The following is a 13,096-nucleotide window of genomic DNA, read 5'->3' as shown; positions in this document are numbered from 1 at the left end:
AGCTGTGGGATTTTTTAATGTCTATTTATAGGGAAAAAACCTTCATTGATGAACCCTGACACCATGAACTTTATAGAGGCGATAAAGGCAAAATGAATTTGTCGAAAAAGTAAATGCTGTGATGATACGAAATTGTTATCGGACATTACGAAATAAAGTTACTTCCCAGATATATAAGTAGACAAATAATTCTAACTTAATGTTGATTAACTATCATCTATACAATGAGGAAGATCTAGAGAGGTTTGGAATGTGTTAAGGGTTGCCCTACCAACATCTTGTTCTTTGGCCGGTGACGGCATAAATAAAGATGGAGCATTTGCCCCCCCCCCCCCCATCCCTTATTGCCCTTAGAAATTTTGAAAGATGAAAAAAATGTATGATGCTGTCAAGAATCCTATTCCAGTTGTACAGACCTCCAAAATACAATTTTAATCCTTCAAAACTTTAAATGTAATTTCCCACTTGGCTGTTGTTAACTCCCTCATACACAATACTTTATCAAAATTAGAAGAAAAAAAAATACAAAAAAAAAATTTCCTCGGCTTGTTTCGCCCACTCGCAAATGTTGAGAAGTCTCCCCCCCCCCTCCCGTACATCATATTGTGTCCTCTCAAGATGTCTTTGTACCTTTTGTGGGACAGATAGGGCAGGGGTCACGGGCAATGCTTCAAACAAACAAAAACTAACAGACATTGGTTTAACAATCCCGATTACGCAAGGTTTTCTGATGTTGGTAAATATTTGATACGACATATGCTCCTGCAACAATTGCTCCAGTCTTAATATCTCAGAGGGCATATGGTTAGAGTTGGGATTGTAAAACGAGTTTTTGGTTGAGAGAAATGTAAAGATTAGTATAGTTAGTTTTGGAGGTTAGGTTTAATGTTCGGTTTAACGTGCAGATTTTCCATCGGAAAATATCCCGTTTATGAAACGTTGTTTTGATAAAGCTAACGAATTCAATTTTTTTTTTGGGGGGTGGGTTCTACTGGCACAGACTTAAAAATCTTTATTATTTTAATCGGTTATAAGTTATACTGAAAAAGAGGAATGCAATGTCCGATTGGTATACTGACGATCATGTTTGAAAGGAATATCTCCTTCATTTCGTTGGATGGGGGTGGGCATATAATCCAGATGTATGCAGTGATGCGTGTCTCGAGTCCGGTCTCGAACTCGAGACTCAGACCAGACTCGAGTCCGTTTTGTCGGACTCGGTCTCGGACTCGGGACTCGAAGGTTTATTACTCGGACCCGGACCGCGTGACTCGGCTACGAGTCCGGCACAAGAACGGGTTATTTTGGCGCTAATGCACGTATTTTCCATTCTCCAAAATTTCCCCAAAATTTCACACAATATTTTCAAAAATCATTCACACAAATTTCAGCCAAGTCGATCACGGAGTACTATTCCGTTTACTACTAGTCCAATGCCTATGCAATGCATAGATGCAATGCCTGTGCGCGCGCATTACACGAAAAAATATGCCGTGACTGCCCGTTTTCACGCACAGTTTGAGCTGCATGGTTATCTTGCGAGGTCATGTTCACTGCCTTTGATATACGATAATTGAACACTTCTATTAAATATCAAATGTAGTAAACTGCCTACTAACGTTGATCCTTATCTGGTCGGGAGCATTGCGCACGAAGGGTTTTTATGCAGACGACTACGTTACCCCTTTTTCGTGCGTTCTCGCCAATGAAATGCGAGTACACAATGACGACATTATCCTACGTCAGTCTGTAGTCTTCTGGCACATACCCTGATTGAAACTTTTAATCAACAAGTGTCTTCGGCCCTTGTTAGCACAAAATATAACACATCTTGTTTAAATTCCAGAGGGTCCTCTTTTGTCCACAAGTCTTCGGCAGGGGTTTTAGGCTGCATATCCAAACTATTTTCTTCGAGTGAAGCGTTTCCACAGTAAAAAAAAAAGGCCAGTCTGTTTCCTCTTGAAAAATTTTTCATTCCAGTTGCTGATACATTTCTGATAAAGTGTATCAATGTCATTCACAACACACGGCCCATCAACTAATAATTCCCGATAAAACGGGCACCATCATTACTTTGGCTAGATGTATCAAGGCACCCAAACTGATTTCCAGAAGAAAAGGTGGCGTTTTCTTCATGTTCCCTAAACGAAGGCAATGATTGACTGCGAAATATCACATGAATAAAAGGCAATCTTCATGGGTGACACTGGGGTATTTTGATTGGGGCGCAAGTCGACACATATTTTCTCTTAATATTGAATGTCAGGGTATATTAGACATTTCCCCCTTAATTGAATAGAAAAGTTCTTGCAGAAGAGTCTAGAGAACACCTGTAATCTTACTGCACAATAACTTTGCATTGCTTAAAATTACAGAAAATTACATGGTATACGGGATTATGTAACTTCTTAAGGTTTCCATTATGAAGACGAATAGTGTAGAAGGTTTCACGGTACACCATGTATCTTTCTTGGGCAAGTGTTGGTCCTGAAAAGGACCACCAAAAATCAGCCAATTGGGTAGTTCTTTTTAGGACCAACACTTGCCCAAGAAAGATACATGTTGGATTACAACCCAACAAATTTCCTATAATGAAACTTGTTGTCCCTTTTCCCCCCTTTTTCACTTAAATTGGAGAACATTTCCTGTTTACCAATTTACAGATTGATTCTGCAGTTTCTGTCATTTTTACAGTGTGATATCAAACGACATATAAATCTCTTAATATGCTGTTCTGTATCGGCCGCTAACAAAGGGCCCTGTTACAACCGGTAATCTCGCCGCGATGGCTAATGTCAAAGTAATGCATTATTTACATCTGGGATCAACGCTTGACATCGCAATCTGTATATCATTATTCATTAATAAATCAGCTACTAACATAATGGGTAGAAAGGCCGCTGCACAGAAGGCACAGAAAGCACTGTTAAAGCGCCGTTAGTCGCCAGTGTTGTTAAGGGATTTGAGTTAGGCAAAGTCTATAATTTGTGCGTAGTGATCTAGATTTAACTTAAGATATAGTTATGATTACTTGCACATTCTACAAGTTTAAAATCTTGTCTAGGAAAGGGTAAATGAATGTAATTCATTATCATATAGGCCTTCAAAAATTTCCTTATTTTTACATTTAAACATGAAATGACAGCAAGTAGCAAATATATATTTACTAATTCAATGTAAAAAATATCGAATAAGCTTTAAAAAGATCAAGAAAATTAGCCTATCATGATATTACGTTGGAGATTCTGTACAAGAAAAATGCAATCCCTCTTTTTATCAGTTTCTTTTGTTTGAAAATGCTCTTCACAGACTTCACTCATCATGTTCATGATAGAGTATTTCCCAATGATGATTATCATGCGATAAATTTCATCAGCTATTTTTCTTCTTTCTAATGTAGGGTCTATTCTTAAAAATCTCTTCAAACACTTAAAAAATGATATATCTTGGAAGAAAAAAAATTGATGAAAAGGATCATATCTTAGCACTAATCAACATCCCCCGCTAAGGGGTACTCCAGGCTGAAGAAAATAATACGATTTGAACAGTAAAGTGCAGGGGCCGCGGAACGGATTTCAAAGTGGGGGAGGGCTGACCATGCAAAAAATCACAATCATACGGTCATTTTTACGTTTTTGTACACGGTTTTGGAAAAAGCCCCCAGCCCCAACCCCCCCCCCCCCCGCTTCCGCGGCCCCTGAAGTGAGACAAACAAAACACTGACAAATTGATGAAAATTGGAAATGAATACAAAAAATTATGGTATCTTAAAATTTTGCATTAGGCCCTATTTTCGGTGAAATTTATATTCATGTCTTCAGGAATATGCAATGAGGGTCTGTTGTATCATACAAAATTAGGTTTATTTAAATTTTGTCCAACCAGAATATTGCTTCAAAGATCACCATTTTGTTACTCGGGCGACATACAGGAAAAAACAGGAAAGAGCTAGAAGGATATGGCATCATCGTTCCATTTATTGCATATTCATGGCCACATGCTGCTCAGTAATATCATTTGCAAAATACAGTATTACATTTTTAATATTCAAGAATTTTGTTATATTTCATCAGATTTTGATGACATTTTCAGCAATTTGCTCATCTAATTTTACTCCATTTATTCATATATTGTTGTGTGGGCCCGGAATACCCCTTTAATTCGGTCGAGGTCTATTTTGAATTACTTGGTATAAGAAAGGGAGACAACTTTAAAAGGGAGAAATTATTCACTAACAACGTCACTATTGGTGCCCTTAGCACTGTTAGTGATTTATATTAACATAAGCGCCACTGTTAGCTGCTGCTGGGCCTTTTATTGTTAGATTATTAGGAATTCGGCTAAGCTTCTTTGAGTTTATCGATACCGGTAGGCCTACTTTTAGTGCTCTGTTAGTGAAAACAATGCGTCTAGTGGTGGTCGCCCTTGAAAGGTGTGACTGGCCCTACTGTTAGCGTTCTGTTGCGCTTCTGTGCGGCCGCCACTGGTGTTTCTAATTAAGCACCTTTCATAATACCCCGGACCCGGTCCTAGAATCCTTGCTCGCCCGCATAATGTCCTCTCTCCACTCCCTCGATAGCATCCCAACAAGTTTCAAAACTCAGTTGCTACGTGTACAGCATATCCTACCGGGTGGGTGTTTCATCAAGCTGTTCGTAAGTTAAGAGCGAGTTTAAGAACGACGGATGATCCTTTCTTGTGGTGAATGTTCATTGGCGGCAATGGTTTAGCGCGTAAGAATGGTTCACCAGTCGTTCTAAAAGTCGCTCTCAACTTACGAACAGCTTTATGAAACGGCACCCTGGTACCCATTTAGCACCTGGGTTGGGAGTGGTGTTGATGACGCCTTGCTAAAGGGCGCTAGACCGCGGTGGACTTCGAACGCGCAGGACCGTGTGTTAAGCCGAATTACACGAGATCTACAAAACTTGATCGAAACTGATGAGTGCATTCATGAATATCTCAACGCACAAGTCATCGTCAACGTAGTTGTCATGACAACGCTAATAGATTTTGTCTTGATGCTTGATACTGCTCAGAATATCGGGTTTTAACTTTATAGATTTCTTTCACAAATCTCACCGATATCTGGTATCCAGGGGAGCGTTTCAACAACATTTTATCTGATAAATTGTCAGATTTGACAACTTTCAGTGATTTTTATTGGCTGAGAAGAACTGTTACTACGGTACATGTAATTGTCGGATAAAACGTCCGACGAGTCCTTCCATGAAACGCTTCCCTGGTCATGAGGGGCCGCGGAACCGGGGAAACCCCTTCATCTTTCTCCATAAACGTGCACAAACCCTTTAAAGAAAATTACAATCTGATTGTGATTCTGTACATGGTCAGCCCCCCCCCCCCACTCCATTTTCAAAACCATTTTGGGATCCCTGTCTGTGACAACCATTTTCTAAGATTCTAGATACTCTTAATCTCCCTCTTTCTCTCTTTCTGTTTTATCTTTTTTTATTAAACATACTGGTTTTCCACTCAAGTTGTCATCTTGGTAAATTATAATTTGTGGGTCTTTATTATTTTTTAGAAATATATATCTTTTTCATAAGAGGCTGCAATCTATAAGGCCCTCTCTTTAGCAGCCTCTTCCATTCTCAACCTGTTTGTATGAGAATCTAAACTATACAGTACATTGTACGTACATGTAGAAATTTGCTATGTATTTATTGCTTAGCGAGATGTACAAAACCAGATATTACATTGTAATCACTGGAAAAGGAAATAAACGAAATTATTTTTTAATGAAAAAAATGATCCCCCACACACGCCTTGCTCTCCCCCACCTTATTTTTATATCATTATTTTTTTTAATGTAACATAACTAGTGTACTATGCGATAATTGTTTGATTCATCAATGACTTTGTGAAGGTCTGTACGCTTTCTCAATTCGAGTTAATATTGGAATAGCAGTCATTGTACTCTTTCTAAATTGCTTTTTCAAGAAAATCGTTGTGAAATGAGCGGGTAACGGTAACCTTCATTCTTTATCTCGATTCTATTATCTTCAAAATGAATCAAACGTACACTGACTTTGATAATTGCCTACATAATAATCCCAACCGCCCAATTACTGAGATAGGATTAAGGAATACATAAAAAGGGCAGGACAATTATCATACAATTATTTGTCTGTAACTACTTGCGTAACATTGCTTAGATGATATCGACATTTGATGATTTTTTACGACTTGAAAATCAACAATGGCGAAATAATTATTATGTGTATGTATAGCAAAGGGCAGGGAATGGGCTGTTCAGCTGTGGGATTTTTTAATGTCTATTTATAGGGAAAAAACCTTCATTGATGAACCCTGACACCATGAACTTTATAGAGGCGATAAAGGCAAAATGAATTTGTCGAAAAAGTAAATGCTGTGATGATACGAAATTGTTATCGGACATTACGAAATAAAGTTACTTCCCAGATATATAAGTAGACAAATAATTCTAACTTAATGTTGATTAACTATCATCTATACAATGAGGAAGATCTAGAGAGGTTTGGAATGTGTTAAGGGTTGCCCTACCAACATCTTGTTCTTTGGCCGGTGACGGCATAAATAAAGATGGAGCATTTGCCCCCCCCCCCCCATCCCTTATTGCCCTTAGAAATTTTGAAAGATGAAAAAAATGTATGATGCTGTCAAGAATCCTATTCCAGTTGTACAGACCTCCAAAATACAATTTTAATCCTTCAAAACTTTAAATGTAATTTCCCACTTGGCTGTTGTTAACTCCCTCATACACAATACTTTATCAAAATTAGAAGAAAAAAAAATACAAAAAAAAAATTTCCTCGGCTTGTTTCGCCCACTCGCAAATGTTGAGAAGTCTCCCCCCCCCCCCTCCCGTACATCATATTGTGTCCTCTCAAGATGTCTTTGTACCTTTTGTGGGACAGATAGGGCAGGGGTCACGGGCAATGCTTCAAACAAACAAAAACTAACAGACATTGGTTTAACAATCCCGATTACGCAAGGTTTTCTGATGTTGGTAAATATTTGATACGACATATGCTCCTGCAACAATTGCTCCAGTCTTAATATCTCAGAGGGCATATGGTTAGAGTTGGGATTGTAAAACGAGTTTTTGGTTGAGAGAAATGTAAAGATTAGTATAGTTAGTTTTGGAGGTTAGGTTTAATGTTCGGTTTAACGTGCAGATTTTCCATCGGAAAATATCCCGTTTATGAAACGTTGTTTTGATAAAGCTAACGAATTCAATTTTTTTTTGGGGGGGTGGGTTCTACTGGCACAGACTTAAAAATCTTTATTATTTTAATCGGTTATAAGTTATACTGAAAAAGAGGAATGCAATGTCCGATTGGTATACTGACGATCATGTTTGAAAGGAATATCTCCTTCATTTCGTTGGATGGGGGTGGGCATATAATCCAGATGTATGCAGTGATGCGTGTCTCGAGTCCGGTCTCGAACTCGAGACTCAGACCAGACTCGAGTCCGTTTTGTCGGACTCGGTCTCGGACTCGGGACTCGAAGGTTTATTACTCGGACCCGGACCGCGTGACTCGGCTACGAGTCCGGCACAAGAACGGGTTATTTTGGCGCTAATGCACGTATTTTCCATTCTCCAAAATTTCCCCAAAATTTCACACAATATTTTCAAAAATCATTCACACAAATTTCAGCCAAGTCGATCACGGAGTACTATTCCGTTTACTACTAGTCCAGTGCCTATGCAATGCATAGATGCAATGCCTGTGCGCGCGCATTACACGAAAAAATATGCCGTGACTGCCCGTTTTCACGCACAGTTTGAGCTGCATGGTTATCTTGCGAGGTCATGTTCACTGCCTTTGATATACGATAATTGAACACTTCTATTAAATATCAAATGTAGTAAGCATTTTTAAAGGAAGCATTCCATGGCAATACCTTTCAAAATTGTTCAATGTATCAAGCACTGTTGATCTCTAATGTATTACAGTATTTAGTTTCTTTGAAGATATTCTTGTACGGGCATTGAGTATTGTAACTCAAGTTACAACATCTGTGAAACCTTAATCTCTTTTTTATTTATTTATTTTATTTATTTATTTTCCACTCGTGGGCTGGATGGCCCTCTTCAGCCACAGGCTGTTCTTCTGAGGGGTCCAGTGTACATGTTTAAAAAATACAACCATACAATATACAAACAAATACATATTTAAAATAAAACATATCAATCCTATACAAGGTAACAAACGACTACAAATTTCAACTTATACAAAATAATGTTAAAAAGAAAAAAAAAGGAAAAAAGTGGGATGGGGGATGGTGGGGGTAGCATGCAGTAAGGGGGAATTATAATAGGTGTTGAGCTAATGTGGTCCGAATCTTTATCTTGAAGGTAGTAAGAGAAGTTTCAGGAGGGATTTGCGATATCAACTTGTTCCATAGCTTTCCGCCTTGAAACAAGAAACGTCTTATGCCATATTCAGTTTTGGGGCAGTTCAAGGCTAGTTGGTCATTTCCAGACCGTGTTTTGTATATAGATTTACGAGGAATAAATATATCGCTCAGATAAGATATCTCTGATATATTTCAAATGCTGTGTGTATCTGAATTGCACTTTTATACATATTGCAATTTATATAATAGAATACCTTCACCTGACCATATCTGGCAAAATATTTTTTCAGATTACATTTACACACAATGAAGGTTCGGGGAATTTTTGCTCATAGAACAGGAAGGGAGCTGAGATTTGTTGTGGTACGGTAACGTTGAGTGGAAGGGCTTAGCAATAAAATATCAGAACGTGGCACACTCTCTTCGTTCTCACCACATTTCAACAATTCAATTCAATTCATTTATTTCCTCTTTCAACCTTTTTACACTTTACAATCATGACAATGATAGTTCAATATACATATTTACAAAATATAACATTTAAATCAATTTTATAATACAAAAATACCATGAAATCGAAAGGGGAGGAGACCAACTAAAAAGCAGAGCTTTGTAGGGTGAAGGCCCCCTTTTATAAATACATTTTATGATTCAAAATAAGATAAAATAAAGAGATAAACTATATATATATATATATATTGTAAAGAAATGGATGAAGAGAATAATGGTAGGCGTAGCTTAATCAAGGTTCCCCAGAGCTATCTACCCTTTGGAAAAATTGGTGATGCCGAAAAAAAATATTTATTTATAGATTTATTGAATTAGTCGGGTCCCCATTTTAGAATATAATTACGCTCAGAAAAAGGGGTGACATTCGTAATTATGTAGGTTCGTTATTCCGAAGGTTCGATTATTCCGAAGGTTCGTTATTCCGACGGTTCGTAATTCCCAAGGTCCGTCATTCCGAAGGTTCGTTAATCCGAAAACAAAATAGGGTTCGTCATTCCGAGGGTTCGTTTGTCCAAAAACGAAATAAGGTTCGTTAATCCGAAGGATTTTTAGTCCGAAAACGAAATAAGGTTCATTCATCCGAAGGTTCGTTAGTCCGAAAAGGAAATAAGGTTCGGTAATCCGATGGTTCGTTAGTCCGAAAATGAAATAAGGCTCGTTTTTTCCGAAAATGAAATTAATTCATTTTTGTAACAAAAAACGGTGTTGTAATTAAAAACTAACAGGATATTATGCAGTAATAGTTTCAACGGAGGGTGATACAAGTGGATGTTGTGGTCAAAGCGTGCATTGCATCAAGAATTGGCGCTTGGATCAAACATCTTAATTTTGATTTCTCTGAGCGATTGCTGCCTGATCGAGCGAATGGATTAAGAATATTGGGGACTGTGTGTTGGTCACATGTAACCTAAAGAAAAGTGGATTTTGTAACACCTTTTGCTGGTTATAATTATAAAAAAATCCCCTAGGTAATAATGCCCATTTTTCAAAAAAAGAAAATGCCTCTTTTAAAATGAAATGTGCAATTTTTCGAAATTAAATACTATTTTTGAAGTACGACATAATACATTTCAGGTTAGACAAAAAAAAATTTGCTCGTGCTTCGCACTCGCCTCAATTATTTTGTAGTAAGGAACTTATCCTTTTTCTGGTCATAAAAATGCTTAGAATGCCCAGTTTTCTAGTTGGAATATCATTAATTTTCAGCTCGCACTTCATGCTCGCGTTAATTCTTTGGTTATATAAACATCTTTTTTATGATAACAAGAACTGCTCGGAATGTTTAATTTTCATTTCTTATTGAAATGTCCAAAAGTTTGAGCTTGCGATTAGCGCTCGCAACATATCAGGTGGGATTCCCTTTTAACGGTATGGCATATTTAGCCCCATAAATGACCAAAAAGTGAGTTTTATGACTTCAGATTTGATTTTTTTCCAAACCGCGGAAAAAGCCTAAATAAATACAAATCATAAATCACTTCGAAAGGCTTTGCTCAACTTAATTACTACAAAACACACAAAGACATCACACAGATGATAATCTTATGGTGAACATATCACCAAAAGGCCCATTTTGACATATAAGTGCCCCTTTTTGGCTTTGCCCCCCCCCCAAAAAAAAAAGGAAAATACGTTCGGCTGCGCCTCTGCCTTCCCATCCTAATAACATTTGAAAATGAAACGGCGTTTTTACCCCCCCCCCCCCCCTCCACCACGCTTGCCCTTCCGGTATTTTCGACTTCGCCACGGATTATTTCACTTTTCGGATTAACGAACCTTTTTCTTTTTCGGAATAACGAACATCGAGGTATAGGCAATTTACGTGTTTCGGAATTACGAACCTTCGGAATTAAGAACCTTCGGAATTACGAAAGTGTAACCAGAAAAAAAAATTAAGTTTATCTTTATTGATTTCAAATCCAAACAAAGGATTACAATCAAAATAAAATTAACAATTTTTTTTACAAATCATCAAACATATTGCTAATGTTAATGCTGATTTTTCAATTGTTTTAATGTAATTCAGGGGTGCTAAATCACTTTCGCCGGATGCGGGTTCTCGTAGATTCTTAGTACGTTATTCCTGAGGTCAAATAGTACAAAATACAAATGACAAAACTTTTGTGGCAAGTTTTGGGGGTCCAACTAGTGCAAAAAGGGGTGTAAATTAGCGGACATTTTGTCTTTTCCACATTTGAGGATTTTAACATCAAATTCAAGGTTGGTAAGCAGCATATTTGGATTGCAGTGCCCTCAGATTATGTTAAAACATTTCTTAATTCGGCATTTATGGAATTTGCAAGCCTATGTACTTTTCTCAAATACGAACCTGTCTGGGTGTGACCCAAGCATTAGAATGGACAATTTAGGCAGGAATGTCGGGTGGGCCTAAATGTTCAACTGCCCATATTTTTGTGCTTGATCCTATTAAGATTAATTTAAAAAATGTGCACATTTATTGCTACACCAGTAGTTTTCCTGCTCTTAGATTTTTTTTTTAGAATGTAAGCAATAATTCATTATTTTTGATTTTTTTACGCAAAATTGAAATTGATAATAAAAGAATTTCATTCTATAAAATTGCATTTATTTTACCCTGGTAAATGATGTTGGTTATATTTAAGAGAGCTTGAGTTCAAGATTTCGTTCAAAGAGTTTATTTTTGCATCAATTTGGGGTGAACTATTGTTTCATGTGATGTGTTCTGGAATTGTTTGGTTGAATAAAGGAATCATTTTAAAATGAAATGCATTAGATCAACAAAGGTATTCATAGAGTTATGTTTAAAAACATAATTTTAGGATATTTCCTGTGATTTCGTATCTAAAAAATATCATAAAAAATATTATAAAATAATTATAAATTATATTTAAAAAAATCAGATTTTATTATTTTTTTTCATGACATTTCAGGTAATTTCCTTTATGAATATTATTCAAAAACATAAACAAACATACAGAACAATGTTATACATATCAATGTTTTCCCGGCATTTTGCCGTGGGCCACGCTTTCAGCGGAAACCTTCCTTTACCAGAAGGGTATTCAAGGCTTACTAAATAAGCCCCAAGTACTGTGGATCAATGGAAGCAACGAGGAGCATGTGAGAACGTTTGAATCATTATTTGATCTTTATCCCTTTTTGAATTTGCAATAGAAGTGATTTCCTGTCATACATGCATTTAATTCTTTCAAATGTGAGATATACTAGTATCGGAAATTATTCATATAACTTGACAAATATTTTTTGGGAAAAAAACAGAGAGTGCAAGAGGCAACTGCCCCTTTGCTTATTCAAGTGATAAAAATGGAATTCAAGAAGAAGCAAAGTAAGGAATATGATAGAAAAAGAGAAAAAATATTTAAAAGCGAGAGCTGGTGCATAGAACACAGAAAATTGTTGATTTGAATCGATAGAGAAAAATCAAACAAACATAACGCTGCAAATTTCATTGAAATCGGATGTAAAATAAGAAAGTTATGACATTTTAAAGATTCGCTTATTTTTCAGAAAACAGTTCAATGCGCAACTCAGCGATATACAAATGAGAGAGTCAATGATGTCCATCACTCACTATTTCTTTTGTTTTTTATTGTTTGAATAATACAATATTTCAATTTTTACAGATTTGACGATGAGGACCAACTTAACTTAACCATAAACTGTTAAAATAATGATAATTGCAAATGTTCAGGGAGAAATAAAACTTTGTTTCACTTGACAAGGAGGAGAAAATTAGAATATTTCATATTTCATATAATAAAATACAAAAGAAATAGTGAGCGGGTGACGTCATCAGTCTGCCAATTTGCACACCGACCAGGATGTGCATATAACTGTTTTGTGAAATTAAGCGAAACTTTAAAATGTCATAACTTTCTTATTTTACATCCGATTTTGATGAAATTTTCAGTGTTTTGCTTGTTGGATTTCTCTCCTTTGTTTCAAATCAACTTTTTGTTGGTGTGGACTTGTCCTTTAAGTTTCACTCAAATTACGGTACGAATTTTACGTGTAAAAAGCTTGACCTCCAAAACATATTTTTGGGGGGCGGAGCTTACGTTACCTTTTAAGCACTTCCGTAGATAGTACAATTGTCATGCACCCATCGTGGTTTGTATATGCAGTGCTTTGATCGACATGTCACCAAGGACACATACCACCTTCGCTCGGGAATTCGAATTCAAATCACAGTTTTCGAGTTACAATGATGATT

The sequence above is a fragment of the Lytechinus pictus genome, chromosome 5 (genome assembly GCF_037042905.1).
Source record: "Lytechinus pictus isolate F3 Inbred chromosome 5, Lp3.0, whole genome shotgun sequence".
NCBI lineage: Eukaryota > Metazoa > Echinodermata > Echinoidea > Temnopleuroida > Toxopneustidae > Lytechinus > Lytechinus pictus.
Note: the sequence above shows the minus strand (reverse complement) of the source record.